Source organism: Pezoporus wallicus, unplaced genomic scaffold (assembly GCF_028554395.1).
Source record: "Pezoporus wallicus isolate ANWC-B61680 ecotype Strahan unplaced genomic scaffold, APGP_CSIRO_Pwel_v1 contig_3817, whole genome shotgun sequence".
Taxonomy (NCBI): domain Eukaryota; kingdom Metazoa; phylum Chordata; class Aves; order Psittaciformes; family Psittacidae; genus Pezoporus; species Pezoporus wallicus.
The window spans coordinates 9,033,352-9,054,888 of NW_026635157.1; the positions used below are offsets into that span (position 1 = coordinate 9,033,352).

Consider the following 21,537-nt stretch of genomic DNA (forward strand, 5'->3'; position numbering starts at 1 on the left):
TTAAAACTGTTGTTAAAAGTCTTAAACTCACAGACAAGCCCGAATGAAGAAAAGTACCTGTTTCTGCTCTTGATCCAGTCCTTGCAGATGTGGCTTTAAAACTGATGAAGTGTTTTATGTTCCCAGATAAAAATTTTACCTTTCTAAGAAATGTCTTAATTAGGAGAATTCCTGACTTTCCTCATCAACAAATGCATTTAAATCTGATTTTTTATTTATTTATTTTTATCTGGGGGAATAAAACACTTCATCAAATTTAAACTGCAACTTCCAGGGCTCGACCATGAGGAGAAACATGTGTTTCCTCCCAGAGATACACCTATAAGTTAAAAAGAAAAAAAAAAAGAAACTACTTGATGATTCCTGCATACTGCTTTGTAAACAAAAATGCAGGACAGCAAGGATGTGACCTTCTTCCTCTCAGTGATTTCTCCAGAAAATTAGGATTTCAACAAACGACAGACTGAGGCAGTTCCGTTTTCTATGGGATGCCTAGTAAGATCCTGTGCTGCAACTTTCACAAGCTCAGGATAGAATGTGAAGCTTGGGGAGCCACATGTGAAAAACAGCCCTAAAGCACTGTTTCCCAAAGGGTATTTCAGAGGCTGCTTCAGGCCCCCCAGTCAGCCAGATGGAGAGATGGAGTTCCAGGAAGAATCCATCATCCAGAAGAGGAGTTAGGCCATCAGATTAAAATTTTCCTCCCTTTCACCCTAACCCAAAATCTTAGGAAGAAACTCCTCTCTTGATCCACAAGGAATTGGTCTTCTTAGGTGAAATATGGGGGGTGGGGGGGGGTCCTCTGTTTCTACCACAATTTTTTTCATGTTAATCCCCTTGAGCACACTGTCAGTTTCTTTTTATTCTGTTTCATCTGAAGAACATCTGCTTCTACTGAGGTTATATCAGAGTCATGCTCTGGCATACACAACAAGAGGCAGAAAATCCCTCCCAAATCTTCCATCCTAAATTTACAATATTGCTTTTAACAATTTGAAATGTGTCAGTAAGTAGCCTAGAGAAGAAACTGAAAGAATGTTGCTGTGGTTAACATAATTAACTCATAGCCACAAAGAAGATTGCATTTCTATCACAGCCACAGGTTGAGAGTCAAAATGTAAAGTGAGAAATTGTCACATACAGAGCAAATTCCCATTTTCTAGTGCTCTACTTCAGAAACGTGTGATAGTAGTAGTACTTAGTGCTTATAACTGCAACTGAATGAATGCAGGAGGTGTAGCAGTAAAGTGACAACAAATGGGGACCAATTCCAGGGTCTAAACTCACCCAGACTCAGGCAAGCTTCCATCTGGGTTTGCATCGGTTCCTAAAGAACCATGCATCTGAGGAGAGTGAAGCATATGTGAGGCACTGTGAAAGGTTATGCAAAGCTGGTAATGAGAATATTAATTGCTAATGAATCAGTGCATATGAATAGCAATCTCAGTAACTGATACAATTTTATGCTAGCTGCTTCTCACAAAATTAATTTCTTTGAAAGAACAGGAGAGGGTACAGGCAGTAAGAAACAGGCACCACCTAACAATCATTTCTTACTTAGGAAAACATTCTTCTAGTTGTCTGCACATGTATCATGTGCAGTCTCATGTGAAAAAGATAAAACATAACCTAAATTAAAAGGAAACCAAATGCTGATTTATTAGAATTTCAGTTTAGCCTGTATCTACAGTCCAAAATCGTATTTCGGGCAGCAGACACATACTGCTTTCTCAGGCCGTAATAGTATGACTTTCGAAAAAGAAGAAAGATCCATGCCCCAGATGGGGAATAAGACTGATGTGCTTTATAGCCTACCTTTCTTCAAAACTCAAGTGAAACTATTAGCAGGCAAGTCAATAAGAAATATATTCTAATTTAACACTTCTAAAATAAGCAGAATTGTAATCATAGGGCTTTCTAGAAACTGGAGATCACTGTCATGCTTTGACAGAAAAAGATGTCAGCTTTCTTATGTTGTAAGGCAAAATGAAAACTCAGTTCTCAACCTAACCTCAGAAAATCTAGTACTTGATATATTTCTGCCTAATTTTACAAATAATTTATATTTGTATGCATAGTTATATTAACTAATCTTTAGCTTCATTGTCTTTTGTGTTTTCTCTTATACAAGCACTGTATCTTCTTGAAGTGAGCGCCAACACTAATAAAAAAATTCTTCACTAGTGGAAAAAACAGTAAGATTATTATATCTACCTAACTTGAAGGGACAACAAATTACAACTTTTAAACACCATATACATAGCAAGCACTTAAAAAGGCAAGCAACACCATTCTGAGAGTATGACCTTGTCAGGGACATGTACTGTTTTCCTCATAAAAACTGGTAGCTGGAGAGACATATACAGGATTTCTACCTTTTTTTAGCTCTCAAATTTTTCTTTTCACATTCCTTTTAACCATAAGGATTCCTGCAGGAAACAGAAGTGACTTGGGAATCTCTCATGCATGTTTAGGCTTAGCTGAGGTGTCTGCCTACTGGTATCAAGACAAGTGAAATGCTCCTCTTGGAAAACTCAGTATTGGATGCTAATGATACGCGGATTTCCCGGTATCAGTAGAAATAAATCTTGCTCCACGGATAAGAGAATTAAAAGGAATATGGAATGCCTGTCTTTCCCTTCCTCCTCTTCCAATACTTTCTTTTAATCTCAGGCCCACATCTTCAGTTGGTTAGACATGGATGGCCCTCTTCAGATCAGTTGGGTCGCAACCCAATTTTAGCTTGTTGAGGATGAGCATTTTACCCTTATTAGAGGAGTTTTAGAGCTTTCTGGAACCTTCTGTAGCACATCCAGGTCCCACTTCTCCACCTATTGGAATGACCTCCAGGTTGCCGAGCTCCATCCTCCCTTACCCGGAAGGAGCCGCTGACCTGCTGTCAAGGATGGGAGGGGCGGGGGCGTAGGCCGCCCCCCTCCCTACCCAGCTCCTTTCAGCTCCAAGCACATCCAGCGGCCCCTGGTGGAAGGAAACCACGTTCGCTGAGGTTTGTGCTGCGCAGAGCACCTGCCTACATCAATTTGCCTTTGCAGACCGTTTGCTCAGACAAGATACATTATTCCTTATTTTGAATTAGCAGAATTACGCTAGGAGTTCACACAACTCACGCAACTTCTGTAAGCTTCTGAGCAAAGAGATTTCCTGCTGACTGCAACCCAGCACACTCCTGCTACTCATTTACAGGGAAGGAATACAGGGGGAATTTCCACAATACACTGGAAAGCAAACAGATCTAGCTGCTTCCTCTATAAACAAGAGCCCTCACTCTCACAGCAAATACATGAGTGATAGCGCACCGGCTAGATGGAACGGGCTGCACTGAGCACCCTTCAGAACCCGGTCAGCATTCGCAGCACAGCATCCAGCATGCATGTGCACAAGAATATGCATATGTGTAAACTGGATGCACACTGCATGTTCCAGTGTATATAGAAACAATACATCTGAAATGAGTAAGTTTCAAGGTGCAATGTCAGACACAAAAAAAGTGTCCCATTATTATCATACAATAAAACAAGTAGGAAAACAGAAATACTTCTTGGCAAATAGTCAACAACTGCAAGCACTGTGTCTCATTTACTGTAGGTAAAATAATACTTCAGTGTAGCACTCATCTTGGAAAAATGAGTATCAATTTTACAGGTACCAAAATATGGTTAAAATCAACTCCCCTACTCTTCTTAGCACTCCCATCTAATACCTGTGCAACAAATAAGGATTAGTTTTAGAAATTTCAGAGTACAGAATTGTAAACTCAACAATTCCTCCCTTCTCCTAACATTGCGTAATATGCCATGAAATTACCGAGACTGAAACCAGAGCTCTGAATTTACTGATGCTTGCTGGCTTCACAATCGTGATAGACCTCTTCACTCACACTTAGATAAGGCATGCAGCTACACAGAGCTCTTCTGACTCATTCCGGATTAATCAATTACAGATTATTCCAGCCAGAAATAAATAAAACAAATGCTGAGCCTGTTTCTGGCTTGCATGTGTAAACAAATCTAAACTAGAATCCCACTGTGCTCCCCTAAAAATGTAGGAAAATTGATTTGCAAAAAAATTAAACACAGTGTTTTCAAATTCATGACTGATGAAACCCACGCAACCCTTACCAAAAAAGGGAGATGGTTCTGGGTTGGGGGGTAGGGAGAAGTAATGCAAAGATGCCACAGATAGAAGCATGCACTTTTAGAACATGAATAAAAACTTTGCGTTTATTTTCCTAACAGGCCATTTCAATCTTTTGAACAACTAGATTTTTCAAGGTGGGAGGATTCTGGGTTTTATTCCATAGCATATTTTGGTTAATTTCAGAGATATTTTCTTTCTGTTGTTTTGTTGGGTTTTTTTGTTTGTTTGTTTGTAGGGATTTGGGGAGGGTTTTGTTTGTTTGTTTGTTGGATTTTGTTTTTTTTTTTTTTTGATAGAAAATAGCTGAAAACAAACCAAATAAAACATTTCAGTTTTTTATAAACAAGCCATTGAAAACAGAAAGACTACACTTTGCTAGTCAGAATACTTAAAGAAACAGTGTCAACTTGAAAATATTATTTATTATTTCTTCTCCCCCAAAGACATGTCAAATTTACCTTCAACACATTTAAAAAAAAAATCACCTTGTGATACAGAAATAGCATAAGGTAACAATAAAGGTTATTTATAAAAGAGAAACCCTACTTATCATTTTAGAATTCAGGAGAACCTAAAAATAAGCACATCCTCCAGCTGAAAGCAAACAGCAGTTTTACAAGGATGGATAAATTAACCAAATGAATCCAAACCCACTTTAAAATGAAAGCCGTGACAACACAGAATGTATACATCCTGTTTGTTTTTAAAAGCCATGCCAGTTTGAAGAGCGTATTCAGCACTATGAGTATGCAATGATAGTTAATGATGAAGTTCAAATACTAAGATTCCTAGAAACACCCTGATGAAGAAGGAAGCTTGTAGCTTGCCCATCCTTTTCAGCTGTCAGTGTCATTGCCCACCCCTGCCTGTCAGCTGCCATTACTGTTACTGCAAGTATTTCTCATACAGCTCTTCAGTGGAACATTCTTAAGCGCCAGAAATAAATATAGAAGTAAAGCCACTGCAAATAAACACGGGTACTTTGGTTCTGGTTTGGTAGGAGAAATGCAACCTTGTTCTTAATTGAAGTTGACAGTAACTCCCAAATGTTGCATTTGAGAAAGTTTTCCATTCTAAAGGAATTACTGAACAACAGGAAACAAAAAATGTGAATGCAAAACTGTCCCAGAATAAGGAACTCCTGCTGGTGCCAGTGTGCAGCTCCAGCAGTTTCTGATGGCACAGAAGGGCAATTACTACTCATAAAGCCTAACAGTGCTGCACCACGGATGTCAAGTTAAACTGAAACTGTCAGAACACAACAAATCAAAAATAGCAAAATTACTGTGTGCCCCCTTTGTCCAGCCCAAAGTAAGCACTAAAACCTGTATTAAAAGTGCTCTGTAGTCCACATTTTTTTATGATGTTGATCCTCACAAGAGGTGCCTGCACTCATTTCAGTTCCTGGCCCATCAACAGTCCCTACATGCAGCCGAAGCTGCCAACATTAAGTGCCGTGACGTCCATGGAACAGATCGCCATCCCACAGGTGAGTCTCTTCAATCAAGAGGCAGCATAAAGCATGCCACACAAGGCATGCCAATCCCAATCATGAAAAACAGGTATTCCCAGATTTTAACAACTTTTGCTGTGACAATGGATCCTTTACCATATTTCCATACCCCGATTTAGATATTTATTAGCTGTGCTTGAACAATGCTACTTTCTCCTTTGGTAAATTAAAATCTGCTCATCCCCTGGAATTCCAATTGTTTAATTACTCCTCTGGTCTTATATCTGAAACTCCTCCAATTTTTGAAGTTTCCTTTCTAAAGCTAAAAGAAGGCACAGCTTTCGAGTAGTAGCTGCATTCATGCTATCTCTACAGGTAATGTAACCGCTCTTACTCTGCCTAGTATTTTGTTTAAATTACTACTCCTTTTTTTTTGGCTATGATACCATCCTGATCATTTGCTGTGGCATCCAGTTGTTTGGGTTGGTTTTTTTTTCAAATAAACCGCTGGCTTGCAACAAAGCACATACTTTTTGGTTGCTCTCAGCTTGCTTAACAAGACAGACTACTCAGCAATCTGCTCTTCATTGTTTAACTCTTCCCTCAGCCTTTGTAGTAGCAGTACTACAGGCATTACAATCTGACAGAATTACAAGAAAGTTTGTAAGAAGAAAGATCTCTTTCATCAGGTCAGCCATTGATCTACTCAAAGGTATTACTTCTTGTGGAACTTACCAATCTTTGTGTCACAGATAAAATAATTAACACGTTTTTATTTGATAACTAGGCCCTGAAAACCTCTTTATAATATTGTCCTCTTTAAAGACTCATTAACAAGGTTTTTTGAAATCTATGCTTTAGTTTGCCATTTAATCCATTTCATTTGTGACAAGTTGATATTGTATCCTTCAAGTTTATTAATCAAAACCAAAACTTTATTACATCACTACTCTTATCTCTAGAAATCAAACTTGTACTTACATCAAAAGTACTATCTCTAGAACAGCATGCTCAAGTGTTCATAAACCTGTGATGTGCTATAGCATGCATATTTCAGTGTTCTATAGGAACAACATAAAAAGGCATTTAGAACACAACAGCATGTAAGTTAATACTCTGCAACAGTGGAGACTAATAAAAAAATAGTCGCCATAAATTAAGCTGTCTACAACGACAGCTAAGTAGTGGCCAATTTTGAGAATGTATTCCACTTCTTTCCCTAGGAACAGTGCTAAGAGAATGCTTTGCCCATCCCCTGTGAGCCCAGCTTTTGGACAGTGATGCACAGATCTGGAGAAGATCTGTGGTCTGGTATCATACCTAACTCCTGCCTTTCTTTGAGAACATCAAAGCTGTCCCTTACAAAGATATCATAACTTTCCCTACTGTTTTAGAGCTGCACATATACCTGCAAATTACTGCAATCCACTTTAGTTTTCATTGAAAAAATAAACAGATCAACAAAACCTTTTGGTTAAAGATCGAGGGGTCATTTTTGTAGACAATGTTTTCATTCTTAAAAATTTCACTTATCCCACAGACTTGACCCTGCACTTAAGTTAACAGAGGTAGCAGATTAGGTAACGGAGACTGTGGTTCTGCAGCTATTTCTGCAGCGCTGGTGCCAGGCTGGGCAGCGCGGGTGCTGCCACTCATTCCGACCTTTGCCTCCTTGCCAGCACAGCTGTTCATGAACCACAACAAGGAACAGATCCAACTTGAACGAGTGGCCAGCAGAGGAAGGGTAAGGGGCTGCTTAAGAAGCACTGCCATCAAATATGAAACCATAGCTTCTTGTTCTTCCATCCTCTGCCGCAGAAAACAGATGGGCGTAGGAACATCAGACATGGTTGGTCACAGACAGATTACTGCTATTACTGCTTCTATGAATGAATGCCCCTAGCAAACGATGCAAAAACAGAGCAAAATGATGGACCTCTTCCTACAGACCTTACAATCAAGCTGCTGCAAGTTTAGTTCTGATTTGACAGGGTCTCTTGGGCTGCAGTTCCAATCCTGGACTTTCTTCAATGCAGATCTAAGCAAGACCTCAAACTGTTGAGTAGTTTCACAACTATCAAGGAGCAATTCCTTCCGTTTCATTCATCCTAAGCCAAAAATATGACTATTCAGCCCTTGGAGAAATCAGACTATCATTTAATTACAAAATTGGAAAACAAGCTGAATCAATCATAGCTAATTAGCTACCAGAAATGGCTAGGAAACATATCATCTGGTCATTTTAGCTGAAAGACCTCTTACTGCAGGTGATTCCCAGCCATACTATTGAACAGTGAACTCAGCATTCTGATGGTGCTTTGAACACAAAAAATTGCTTGCCTAAAGGGCAGTCAACTGAACGAACATCACACCAACTCCCTCTATCACACCAGATTAGAATAAACACAAAAATAGGTGGCTGAGTGGAAAAGTACTTTATCTTTCCACTTGGAAAACCTACCACAGTTCCAAATCTTGCCTTGGGGTAACCTGGAAATTTTATTTTGGAGACCCTTTCCCAGAACAGGATTATTCCATTTGTAAAACCTCCATACCATTTGGCCCTATTAGTTTGCAGCTCCCTAGTTCTCTGTGTTAAGACCACCAGGAACACTAGGTTGCGTCTGAGTTGCATTGCTAGAACTTGGCAAAGGAAATGTATATAATCTGCCTGAGCCATGCCTGGTTTTGTGAAACCACGTCTAAGTTGGGATACTCAGGAGAGCTGGAAGAAAGACCTCACATATAGCGTGATATCAGGATGCATAAACCGGAGCATACAGAGGCTGGTTTAGCTGCTCTCACTTGGGAGTAAGGTGAACTTCATTTTCTGTGATTCACTGGGAATATACTACAGTAAATAAAAAAGGGGGATTTAACATGGTAAAAGACTTCACACCTTTCATTGAATAGGCTTGGCATTCACAAAATGTCCCTGAGCAAAGGCAACCTGACTGTTTATTTTTGTGAGCAACAAAGTTGCCTTAAAGGAATTAAAATAATACTGTCAATTAACAATATTTCTAAGTAACTGCACGATTTGCATAGACACAATTACTGTAAAAAGCATTTCTGTGGTCATTTGTAAAATGCTGTAAAAAAAAAGAAAGATATATTCTAATACAGGAGTATGAATATGCCTTAAAATGGAAGAAAACATAAATATATTATTTGGACATTTATACTTAACCCTCTTTTGTTTTTTCTAAGTATTCCTAAGTATCGCAGGATCACTTCTCTGTGCATGTGATCTCACACATATAAAGTATACTACAACATCCTCCCCCAAAAAAACAAGCTGCACTAAGAATAGAGGACTAGATACTCATCTGGCATAATGTGAGACCACTCCAGTAATTTCAACATTCCTAGTCCAATCTGCAACAGCTAAGGATCTGGCACAAAACATCGACTAAAATTTCCAATTACCTCATGCACCAGCATTGATTTCAATAGTTATATACACAGAGCCATAGAGGAGAATTATTTGAAAAGTTGCAAACTCAGCTCTGTATTTCTGTTACTTTTGTGGTCTAAATCAGACCCTTCACGGTATTTTAATGCAGGGTTTTGTGGTTTAATTATGTATGTGTCAAGAGCATAACAGTTACTTGCTGTATCTACCCAATTAAAAAAAAGGCAGCAATAATTTTACACTGCTGACAATGTCAACTTATACGGTCATGTCACAAAAGCAATATATTTTAATGTTGCAAAAAATCTAGTGCATATTAACTTCAATTAGACTTCTGCATGTGAATATTTTGCAGGTTGCCTTGGGAGGTCTTTCTGCAATCTGCCGCTCCCAATCAGCCAAACTGTATAGTCCAGCCACAAGAGGAGGTGACCAAGGCATAAAGACACAATATCCAGCCAGCTCAGACAGGCTGAGTTCTTCAGAGACAGCACTTAAATTACATCTCATTAAACAGCCCTACACAGTCCTGCAACATCACTCACTACAATGTACTTCCATGGACAGCTGCTTAATGAAAAATGGCCATAATTTTATTTATTTCTCTAGTTCTAGGAAAAGGATGCAGACCTCCAAAGAAATTCAGGTACAGAAAACCTCTAAAATCCTTCTGTTCAAATCCATGGTAATTGAAGTCTAACTCAAAGTTTAGTGCCTAGTAACTGAGTCTAATAGCTTAAGACCAAATACTAGTCTCACTGGTATGCAGACCTCTGAAAGTTCTGAAGATAATCACTCCTCATTATAATCTTCCCTTATCATGAAGAAAATTTAAACAAATTGAAAATAAAATGCTTAACTTTAGTATTCCTCAGCCATTAGCTTTTGACATTCTGCTCAAAAGTCTGACAACTAGCCTATATACAATCTTGTGAGTGAGACTGCCCAGTGATGCATTTTGATATAGGATAATCAATCATCAAAGTAATTTTACTGCTTAACATTAAAGCAAAAGGCGGGCCAGCTATTCAAAGCGTTTCTCATGCTTAGAGACAAAAAAGAAGAAACTGCTTTAAAAACAGTTTTCACCAAGGTCTGTATTACAGGCATCCCAAAAGCAACTGGCATCATTAAAACCTCCAGTGTGGACTAAAAATGTAAGTTTTACTGCTTTTTCAAAAAAATTTTATTCTTTCCTTGACGGATAAGCATTCCTTGTATCTGAGCTTTCACACTACAAAGTGCATCCAATTTCCTTTAAGCACTTCAGATTTAATGACAGATTTAATAGCATTGCAACACAGAAATGTGGACTTGGACAAAAAATTACTGCATAAAAATCTGATTTCTGTAAAGCAACATCTAAAAGGTCAATTAATATATCTGAGTAAAGCAGAAAATTTTTAATGTATATTGTGAAGACTGGGGCTTTGATAGGTAAAACATCTACTGACTTTAAGATACCCTAAAGATAATTTATTTTTAATAACCATTTTTATTTAATTTTTAAAAGAGTAGCAGTTTATGCCTTCAAGTATAACCATACCCTGAAATCTCAGGGGTGATTAAAGGGCCATGGCAAAGCTGAAAGGTTTCAAATATCAAACTATACTATTATGTCACGGCCAGCAAGATCAATTAGCGCTTTTCAATGACAGAAAAGGTTAAGTTGGATACACATTTACACAATATTTAAATTCAAATTAGAAAAATAGCACATATTAAGTTTAGTTGTAAACCTCTCAATCGGTGACGAAATCTCAAAACTCTTCTTCTACTTGCATAACATAAATACCGTTTTTCTAACAAAAAATGGCAAAAAGATTATAGATACATTAGGTAGCAGAAATAACATTGGATTCTTATGTACAAAGTAAAAATCAAAGACATCTGAGTGTTTCTGCTACAAGACTTGGTTTAGTGCTGAACTTTCAAGAAGTTTTAAAAATACTTGATCAGCTTGACAGATGCCGCTGTGTTTGCGTTCTCCTTGCAAACCCTGACAACACTAAAAATGAATGACAACGAGCAAATAAACCTATTCTCATGTTCAACTAAAAAACAAATAGGAAACTGCCACACAACAAAAAAAACCACAAATTAAAAATACTAATCTGTAAATTTACTAATCTTAAATGTGGGAAAAAAGCAAGTATACAGCTTCTGCAATTAAAAAACATAGACAAATGCACACCAGGAAGCAAGGGAGCTTACTGACTTACTTATTAAGAACATTAAGTTCTTAGTACCTGAAGAATACTTGTTAAAAGTACAGGTATTTTAGAAGTTAATTCGACACCTGTTAATGCAAGCGGTGCTGCAGTAAACATAACTTGAACAGAGTACCAAGTTATGATATCAAATAAAGTCAGTATAAAATCATAATAAAAGTGTGGGAGATGAAGAAAACCTAAGGAAAAAAACCCACACTGTGTTGAAATCAGTGGTTTAGATTGTAATTGCATTATTTTGAGTAAAAGCAAAGCAAGATTAGTCTTGTTCAATGATATATTTCAAAATGTCTTCTCTATTTATTTCTTCAAGGGGTGATTTGAAATATTTACTACCAGACAGTACCTAATTTTAGGTTTTAAGTGCTTTAACAGCTCAATGAAATATGATCAGCAGCTGCAATATAGAAGTATGCTGAATAAACTCTCCTTATAAAAAGGGAGACCTGTTTTACCCTGAGTTCATAAAATCTCTACTTTCAAGACAGAAAAAGATATTACAGAAAAAAATGGTAGCTGCGTCCTAGAGCATTTGACAGAAATTCCAGGAATTTCTTTCTTCTTTCTGTATTAGCTTTCATATTTAAAAGAGGAAAAAGCAGTTTAAATTTCAACACTGGAGGATTGCACTGAATGTCATGCAATACCACCAGGTCATGCAGGAAATAGACAGGTACCTCTTCCAGACCAAATGTCAGTGTTTAACACTGATTAACTCTAGGACTGAAAGGTAAAAGTTGCATAAAGTTTAACGAGAAGCTCTCAAAGCTTGCATCAGAGTCTAAAAATATGCAACAGGACACTATCTATAGCTGTATTTTTAGTTGCCTTATTTGAAACATTTTAACTGGGAAAAGCAATTAACTGTTTTCTACTTACTAAATTCCTTGCTTCAAATTTATTTATCCCATTGGCATTATCCATAGAGCAGAACAGATTTCTATTGCAAAGTGTTTTGAAGCCATTAATAAGTACAAATACAACAAGAGTAATCTTCAACTAAATTTATTAGTATAACCACATATACATATCAAATTCTAAATGCACATGAATTACCTGGAAAAAAGATACATAAAAGATTAGCCACCACACTCTTCTTTCGTTTTTATTATATTTGATTGAAGAATATTTGGCAACATAAATACCAGAATTTTCAAAAGAAAGCACGAAGAGCTGTTTCAGACGTAGCCCAGCTAATGTTAGATGTCAAATGTACAGAAAGAATCACAGGGAGGTTAAGAGAAATGTCAATTTGTAGTTCCACTTTATTCACAGTATGACACGTCGGGCGTATGCAAACATTTGTTATTCGGCAGCATTTTCAGAAATACTAGTACGAAAAGTCAAACCCACTGTAACTTTGCAAAACTTCTCTTTTGAGTGTTAAGGAAATAAAACAATGATATAAGCTGAGCTTTGATTCAAAGTACACTCTTCAAATAACAAACAAGCAATGAGGTCAGACAACAACAACAAAAAAATATTTACCATACAGAAAAGATGCTTGCTTTGTATACTTCACTCCAAACCTAAACTGCTGATTAGTTTATCCCAGACATACTTTCTAGTCTCAGCAAGTGAAACACGCAAAACAAAACCCAGAATATTGAAAATACTGGTTTCTTACTGTTCTAGCATGGCTTCGTGCTTAAACCCGAATCGGCCAAGGCGCTCCCTTGTCTGCTACAGCTTGCCTCCCACGATTTGTGCAAATACCAGCTATGTACTTCACATCCCCACTCGCGAGATGAAGGTGCACCTCCGTGTGCGCGCTTTAAATCCCGCCCGCAGGATAACGGGAAGGCAGCGCAGTACCTACTTGGCTCTGAGCGACAGCTTCATAAACGTAAATGAAACTTTAGATGCCAAGTAATGACTGGCAGCAGCCCTGCCAGGGGGTCCCGGTCTCGCTTCTCGGCGGGGTCGCTCACCGCTGGCGAGTGCCGGGCGGCGGCCCCGGGGCAGCCCCCGCCGCCCGGGCACGGTGTGGAGCCCCTGCGGCCCAGGGAGAACCGCCGCCGGAGCCCGTGAAACCCAGCCGGCGGTTTTCCGCCAGTATCTGATTTGGGAAGTGTCTGTAATGACAGCCGGGGAAGCAAATTAATGGCCAGCAGCCCACTGGGTTTGAACACGGAGAATCCTGTTACCTCCTCACGGATCAAGTACACACACACACACACACACACACGGAGGCTTCCCCACGTGGAAATGCTTTTAAACCAAAACACAGGACCCTCTATCGCCAGCGGGACCCCCGCGCCGGGGCTTTCCTGCGCCTCCGTCCTCCTGCGCAGCGGGGACCGGGACCCCAGATGGGACGACCCGAAAACGTGCCTTTTTGTCTTTTAACCGCAAGAAAAAAACAAGTCGGGGCGGGGGAGGGGACGGGCAGGAGGGAGCCCTCAGGGAGAGGAAACGCCGAAGAACAAAAACAACGGGCAGATCCCCCGGGCAGTGAGAACAGTGGCTGCCGAAGCCCCGTGGGGTTGCCGGCCGGGAGGCAGCCTGCCCCATCCCGTCCAGCGGCACTCCGAACACCGCACGCACGAGGCGCCCCAAGGCAGGATGGAGGCAGCAGCGGCAGACTCCCGGGTCAGAGAGGGGCCCAAGTGCGAGCGGCGGAACCGATCTCCCCTGCCACCGATGCCTGCGGGTCTCCGACGAGCTGCCTGACTCCTCGCTCTGCCCAAACCCTAACCTCGCTGGCAGAAGATAGTTCAGGAAGGGGCTTGCTACCATCCCTGCTTGTTTTCAGGCCAGAGGGGCTCCCCGCTGCCAGAAAACTTGTTTCCTCCCAACCTCCGGTCGAGCCGGCCCCGGCTCTGGCCGTAACAGGGGCGGGAGGTGGCAGGGCGGCTTGGGGAGCCCTCCCACCCCCAGCCTCCCTCCCGCCTCGCCCAGGCTGGCCGGCACCCCCAGCTGCTCGCGGGGCGCAGCCCAGGGCCCCCATTTCCGCCGTTATCGGGGAGGCGCAGGCGGGGAACAGTGCGATGGCAGCCGGCACGGCTTACGCCCGCCTCGGGGTTCACCTCAGTAGCCACGGTAACAGCCGGCCGAAGGGTAGTGACGGCAACACGGCTGGGACTGTCACCTGGAGAGAGGCAGAAAGTCACCCCGTCCGCACCGGAGACCGGTGGGATTTCTGCAACTAAACTTGTGCGGGGCCGGAGGTGAAAGCCTGGCTCTGGTTTGCGATGGACGGCTCCGCTGTTCCTTCCCATCACGTTTGTTTTGCAGCAACTTTTTGTTTTCTGGTCATCGGACCAACAGGAAAACAACGCTAAATAAACCCTAAACACAAGCACATGCACACACACACCCATCTCCCCCCATCTCCACGGACGCATACACTCGCGACAGGGAGCCGGTTTCCTCCACCCCTGAGCAGAAGGGGTGGGAGGGAGGCTCGAGAACGGGAAGCCGGGGAGAGACTCACCTTCTCGCTGCCGGGATATGCCGCTACCTTTAATTTAAGGGCCGCTCCTTATTTATTTATTCTCGTTCCTTCTCCGAGCCGACGTTCCCCTCTTGCACTGCCCCTCTGGCAAAAACAGGACATCCCCTCTACAAGTCGTGTTCCCCCGTCTTTTCTCCACACACAAATAAAGTGCAACTCGGAGCAAAACGGGAGGAGAGGCGCGGGGGGTGTGTGTAGGGTGTTAGATAGAGGAGGAGGCTGGTAGGGGAAAAGCCAAACACTCGCAGTTGAGCGAGTGCAACTAGTTGCCTCTCACGCACAGGCACGTAGAAAGTTCCCCTGGCAAGGGACGGGGCTTTGCTAAGAAAAGGTAACCTCCTCCCTCTCAAAAAAAGTCGTCCCGGGAGCGGGGAGGTAAGGGGCGAGGACCTCAGGAGCCAGCGCAGCCTCCGGACACCCCGCTTTGCACTTGCGCCGGGTCTGCGCCGGCCCCTGCTCGGTGCAGGAGACCGGCTATTCCTCTGCCGCCCCGCTCAGCACGCCTGCGCTTCCGCCGCCGCGGCACACCGCGGAGGGACGGCTGGCCCGGCCATCAAGCACGCCCAAAGCACCCCTGCCCACCGGCCGGCCCGCTTCGCCCGGCCCGGACAGTTCACCTTCGCTACTCCCTGGCAGCCATAGCCAGCAGGGTTGGGAGCAAAGAAGGAGATAGCCCTAAGAGGCGTAGGTCTAACCGTGGTCCACTCGAGTGCAGGCACTAAAGTCCACACCGCACTTTCTCCTTTTGTTTCTCTTATAATAAACCAACATTGTAAAGTAATGCTGATTTTTTGGGGAAGATTGCGAGTATACAATCAAGCATGACTAAGCACTACAGGACAGGACCTGTTGCTGCACCCTTTTATATAGGATGCATTTGTCTCCTCCTCAAGCTGGTCAGTGTGGATGCACACAAAGTCCTTACCTGCTTTCAAACTGAACACTCTCTTCTGCTGGCAATTCACCAGCTGCATTTGGTCTTATTTGCTACCTAGTGTGGGGAAGTGGAAGAAATTCCCTAACTGCTTAGTCACATTTCATACTCTTACCCTTCACCTTGGATTATTTCTTAAGTATTATTTCACTGAGTGGATTGGGTGGCTCTTGTTGAAGCAGCTGCATCACCCTCTTTCTCTCAAGGTAACTTCACTCTCCAAAGGGTGCAAGTCAACAGAGGAAGCAAAAGGAAGACCCTGGAGAAAGACAGAAGAGGCAGGTCTTGGTTTTCAGAAGTACAGAATGTCAGAAGCTTTTGAGGTAGGCAAGTCACATGAAATGAGGGGAAAAAAAAAAGGTATGGATTTGTGAAGATTCTTTCCTACCTGCCTTCTGTTTGCTTACCTTGTAACCAGTGGTACTATTAAAGCATAACTTTACTCAAGCTGTCTGCCTTCAAATTTACATTCAACGAATTGTACTAAGATGGTCATCTTTCTCCTAAATAATTTCAGACTTAAGATGACTAAATCTGCATGAAAACAAGTCTATAAAAACCCTGTATTTGCTGTCTTGGGAGAGTCGCCACTCAGAAAGAGAACAGACTTGGAAAAGTCTTTTGACCTACAAAAATACAGCTAGAAAAACATTTAAACTAAAAAAGCCCCCAAAAGCCAGCCTTCAAACTGACATAGTGTAGGACAAGCCAGAAATATGAAGTGAACTTTGAAACTGAGAGTTTACAGAGTAAACTGGCAGGAGTTAAAACTGGGATTTGCAGGAATAATTGCGATTGACAACCCCACCGCAGAGTAAGAATCGTGACTAACACCAGTACCCGTCTTGCTAACAGGCTCCTTCTGTAGGAAAACGTGCTAACAACTCCTTCCTTTCTAGAGGACTTTTGTGAGCAGGAGAGGTCTAATGTGCAGTACTCAAACAGGATAACGAAGGTTTTCTGAAGTCTGGTTTCCTTCCACTTTACTTCAGTGAAGCAAATTCCTGTCCCCTCATAACATGGGTTGTTTTAATGGACATACCACTTTAAAGCAAGCTTTTAATTATCTGATGCACCCACTCTTAAAATGTAAGCTACAGCTGACTTGAAAAGATCATGTATGATCTTTGTTTGATGTAGCATGTTTCAAGTTGAAGAGGGATGGGACAATCACATGGCTGTTACATGGTACAGACGCAAGGCAAGTCTCCCTCCCATTAAGGGCACTGGCCTTGGTGTCACTGACCCCCGTTGCTATTTTGCTATTGATTTCAGTGAGAGTAGACAGGGTCATGCACAAAAATAATGAGCATTTGGCCTGGATCACATGAACCGAAGGAAGTCTTACAGAAACTGATCTCATAACTATGCACTAATTTTTCACAGTGATTTATTGTAAATATGACTTTTACAGGTGGGAATTAAGTAATGACTTAGATTAAATTGGTGTCTTTGGTTTGAAGTAGATTCCAGTGAGCTCAATTGAAGTGATTTCAGAAGGCAGCAAATTGAAAATCTAGTGCAATATACTGAGTCATATAAACTACTCTCTGTGGCCATATACAGCCCTGCATGTAGAAGGTCATTCTAGAAATAGTCCTAACAGAGCCCAAGGAAGGGCTGTAGGATCCACTTTTACACAAGAATAGAAGAATAATACCTTATCCATTTAAAGCGACAGGGGAATGTAAGTAGGCAGGATGTAATTATCTAGATTGGTATTTGTCCAGACACTCCTACACTTGCAAAAACTACCATAGAGTGTTTAATGACCCCAAGTGCTTGGTATCCTCAGTATTAGCTCTTATATGATCACCCTTGTGATCATATGCTTTATGCTAGTTCAATACTGAGTCAGCAGAAGAATGTTGCCCTGCACAAATACCAGTCCATACAGTAACTTGGAATTTCCTTTGAGGTCTTCCATGCAAATAATATAGACCCAACCCTACCTACCCTATGAAATCCAATGAGATTACAGCCATAAATACGGGTCCAGATAATCATGTTTGCATATGTTACTATAAACAATATGGGCTTTAGAACCTTTATAAGTAATTTTGAAATGAAACCAATATATTTTATATTGGATCTCAGTGACAAACAGGTTTTGTTGTTGTTTAAGCAAAGGGATTATACATAGTTATTACAAGAAAATCTAATGACAGCCACTATTTTGGCAATGTGTCATTATTATGATTTATTAAAGTGCCTACCATACACCACATCCAGCTTAGGTACCTGTTGTAAATTTTGTTTTATAAAAACAGGGCTTTGAATTATGGTTTCTGATTTTTAGATTCAAGTATGAAATACAAAAGTGTGCTAATTTGGCAAAGTTTGTTTGATACTTAAGGTTATTATTGGTGCTTCACAGCTTTATAGTCCTAAAAAGAAAGAATATATGAGGGTTCTTTTGCCCTGGTTATCAAATTTCAGGTTTAAAAAGAAGGTGACCCACCCTTTTCAGTAATTCGACATGCAGGGTTCAGCTGTGGGTTCAAAAGCAGGTTACAACTGGCTAGTCATTGTGGTCTTGAAATGCCAACTGTGCCTTTAAGTGTGTTATATAACCTATTTTTTAGTTTCAGTTTTCAATATGGCATCATTTCAGTGTTATTTAGATTTCCATATATTTTTTTAATCCAAACAAATCTGACCTCAATCATAAGGTTCCATGGCTCCGAATAGCTGAGCTTTTCTAATATTTTATTTTGAGTGCCTACATTCAATACTTCATCACATAGATATGTGCTGTGGACAGTGCCAAATACGGTGCCAGGGGTGTCCTCAGTTATCTTCAGCGCTTACCAGGAGAGGGCTCTGTTCTGCATCCCATACGCAGGCAAAAGTCCCACTGAAATTAGTGCAAGTTTTGTCTTTAAAGCTTACTTGAAATGGAGCTAGCTGAGTACAAAGGAAAACCTGCATTTTTAAGCTGGCTGTGCAGGCAGAATGAGGTGTGCTTGATAATTCTAATTTGTATACTGCAATTGCATAAGGATCATTTTTTCATTCCTGGGAGAGAGTCACTCTGCTTCCAGCAAGATATCGTTCCTTCATGTTTCATGGAAGTTACATGAAGTTTCATTTAAGTTATTTATGGACCCTATCTAGAGAAGATGATGGGACATACTTTTTTCTTTTCTTGATGGACCACATGTTCCCTGTCAGTGTGGGATACAAAAACTATGTCTGCACTAATCAGGGCTAGCACACAGATCTGTTAGCTTACTTCTTGGCATGGTTTTATTCTCACCAGTTAGTGTTCTCCTAAAAACTGTCCTGGTGCTGTTCAGGGTGTGGTTCAGAGCCAAGGAACATTCCTGGTGCTTTGTCTGGTCCAGGAATCCTATGCTGGAGAATAAGAGAGTTAATAATGAGAGTTAGCTTTATAGAACCACTGCCCTGGCAGATGGCCTCAGCATAGAAGAGCATTCTCCAGGCCATTTCCTAGTGCAGATGTAGCCTGAAAGTCACTCTTAGACCTCTTCCAGAGACAACATTTGGTCAGGTTGTTGGGGGGGTGGGAGAGATGTCCGGGCTGCTGTTAACCTCACCTCCAGAGCCAATGGCATTGGGCCAGGGTTGAGAGTGTGCCCCACATCCATCCGTGTTTATTCTGTCCATTAAACACTTTCATCATAAATAAAGAGCAATCCTTAGATGATTTATAAAAATGTGAACATTTAAATCTGTTCTGCTGCTTAGTGTAATTCCTTTGTATTTGCTTTTTAACCAGTTTCACATTAGATGTATTTAACCTCACTTTCTGAGTACCATCTTTTAAGACTTCTGTCTGCATATCTATATCCATTTGCAACATTCTTCAATGGAAGAGCTTTGAAATGGTCAACATACTATTTCTATAAATCTATTTAAAGCATCCTCAAATTTGTGAGACATAAATCCCAGCATTTTGAAAATATTTTTTGATTACATATATAGGTAGCATAAACAAAAGACACGTTATAATAATTTTACTGTCACTGATCAGAAATGGTCTGTGTATGAAAATACTTGGGTTTATTAGTCAACTATCAGGTATGTTGAGGTTTCCAGTGAAACCAATGCCAAGGCATTCATCAATGTCATTGTCAGTAGGATTGAGCTAATTATGCAATAAACTCAGATACAGATTCATGCCAAGAACTTTTTACTACACTGTAACATCATATTGTTACTGTATTGCATTATATTATAATAACATATATTCAGTAAAGAATAATTGGCCATGAGCTTTTTCATATCTTTTATGAAAGTAAAAATGTTGTTGCCAAATGACACTACAAATGACATTATGTATTACTATTACACTAAAAAGAACTTTGTTTCTTCCAGAAGCATGATTGAATTAGATTCTCCTAGTAGTATATGATTAAATGAAGCTTGGGCAATTTCACTCATTTATTTGCATGTGGTGTGCCGTAGAGGAAGGAAAAACAGAAAAGCTATAAAACGAAAAACAGAAATTCAAAAAAATTTTGTCAGAGGGTTTTCAGAAAACCTGTTTTATTTCAAAGTGCAAATTCCTTTCTGCTGTTAAAATGTTCTATTCAAAGACTGTTCAACCTGGAGAAGAGAAGGCTGTGTAGAGACCTCATAGCAGCCTTCCAGTATCTGAAGGGGGCCTATAGGGATGCTGGAGAGGGACTCTTCATTAGAGACTGTAGTGATAGGACAAAGGGTAACGGGTTAAAACTTAAACAGGGGAAGTTTAGATTGGATATAAGGAGGAAATTCTTTCCTGTTAGGGTGGTGAGGCACTGGAATGGGTTGCCCAGGGAGGTTGTGAATGCTCCATCCCTGGGAGTGTTCAAGACCAGGTTGGACGAGGCCTTGGGTGATATGATTTAGCATGAGGTGTCCCTGCCCATGGCAGGGGGGTTGGAACTTGATGATCTTAAGGTCCTTTCCAACCCTAACCTATGATTCTATGATTCTATGATTCTATGACTTTGGACATTTCTGAACTTGTAAATTACAGGTCCAAAAATATATATAGATTTAAGCTGCTAGTTTTAGTTGCAGCACTGTAAGTATGGTAATAGGGAGAAAGCTGGGCATAGCATTTAGGGATGATTATCCTTCATATTCAGCAAGTATAGCAATGTTGTCTTGTGTTGGGATATTCCTCCCTCTTCAGGTATTAGTATCTGTGAAAATCTCATCCCAGATCTCAGAGATATCAATTCTGTATGTATGTAACTGTTTAAGGACATTAAACAGCAGTTCTAGAGGTCTGTTTTGTACTCAGCTGTGAGAAACTCATTAAATCATTCTTTGTTCACTGAAATCTTCAGCAGGATGCATTCTTCCAATGAGTCTAGCCCGTTTATGTGATATATTATTAGTTATTAATGTAGTTACTATGTTTGGTTATGTATTAATGTTTACTCATAATCTATACATATAGCTTGGGGGGGTCTCACTGCACTCTGTAAATACAGAGGCAGGCATGGTCCCTGGGGTAGGTTTTGCCACAGCTCCTAAGTTGTTCCAAGACCTAGAAGGGGTTACTCCAGCTCTGATTTCAGGCATATTTGCTATTACAGTGGAAAGGAGAGGGTGGAAGAAAGGGACACAAGGGATGGGGACCGCAGATGAGAACAAAGCAGCTAATGTAAATCTCCACTCCTTGCCCTGTAGTACACCTCCTCTTTAAAAGACACACAAAGTTCTCTTCCTCTTCACCTTTTGCATTAGTTGACTACACTTGGGATTGGCTGTGAATGTAAGTACCTTATTAGCATTTGAATGACCTGTACTGCTGTGTAAATGAGACTGAAGATCGAACTTCACGTCAAAGGGAAAAAAAACCCACATATCCTAAAAGGTGGCAGTCTGCGTTTCGTTTTCCCTGCTCCATATCCTGTTCTGGGAGAACTT

The 21,537-nt window shown here is 40.8% G+C and overlaps 1 protein-coding gene across 16 annotated transcripts in view; it reads right to left on the reverse strand.

The window, feature by feature from the left end:
* EYA4 (EYA transcriptional coactivator and phosphatase 4) overlaps positions 1-15,153 on the reverse strand; it is a 150,564-nt gene extending 135,411 nt beyond the window's left edge. For 4 of the 16 annotated variants that reach the window (XM_057408219.1, XM_057408182.1, XM_057408146.1 and 1 more), the window contains exon 1: positions 12,885-13,478. The gene's annotated coding sequence lies outside the window, so the exon portion shown is untranslated. Of the gene's footprint in view, positions 1-12,884; positions 13,482-14,693 lie in introns of those variants that run through there. The other 12 variants (XR_008972041.1, XR_008972042.1, XM_057408135.1 and 9 more) reach the window with 8 other exon arrangements.
* Positions 15,154-21,537: the final 6,384 nt, after the last annotated feature.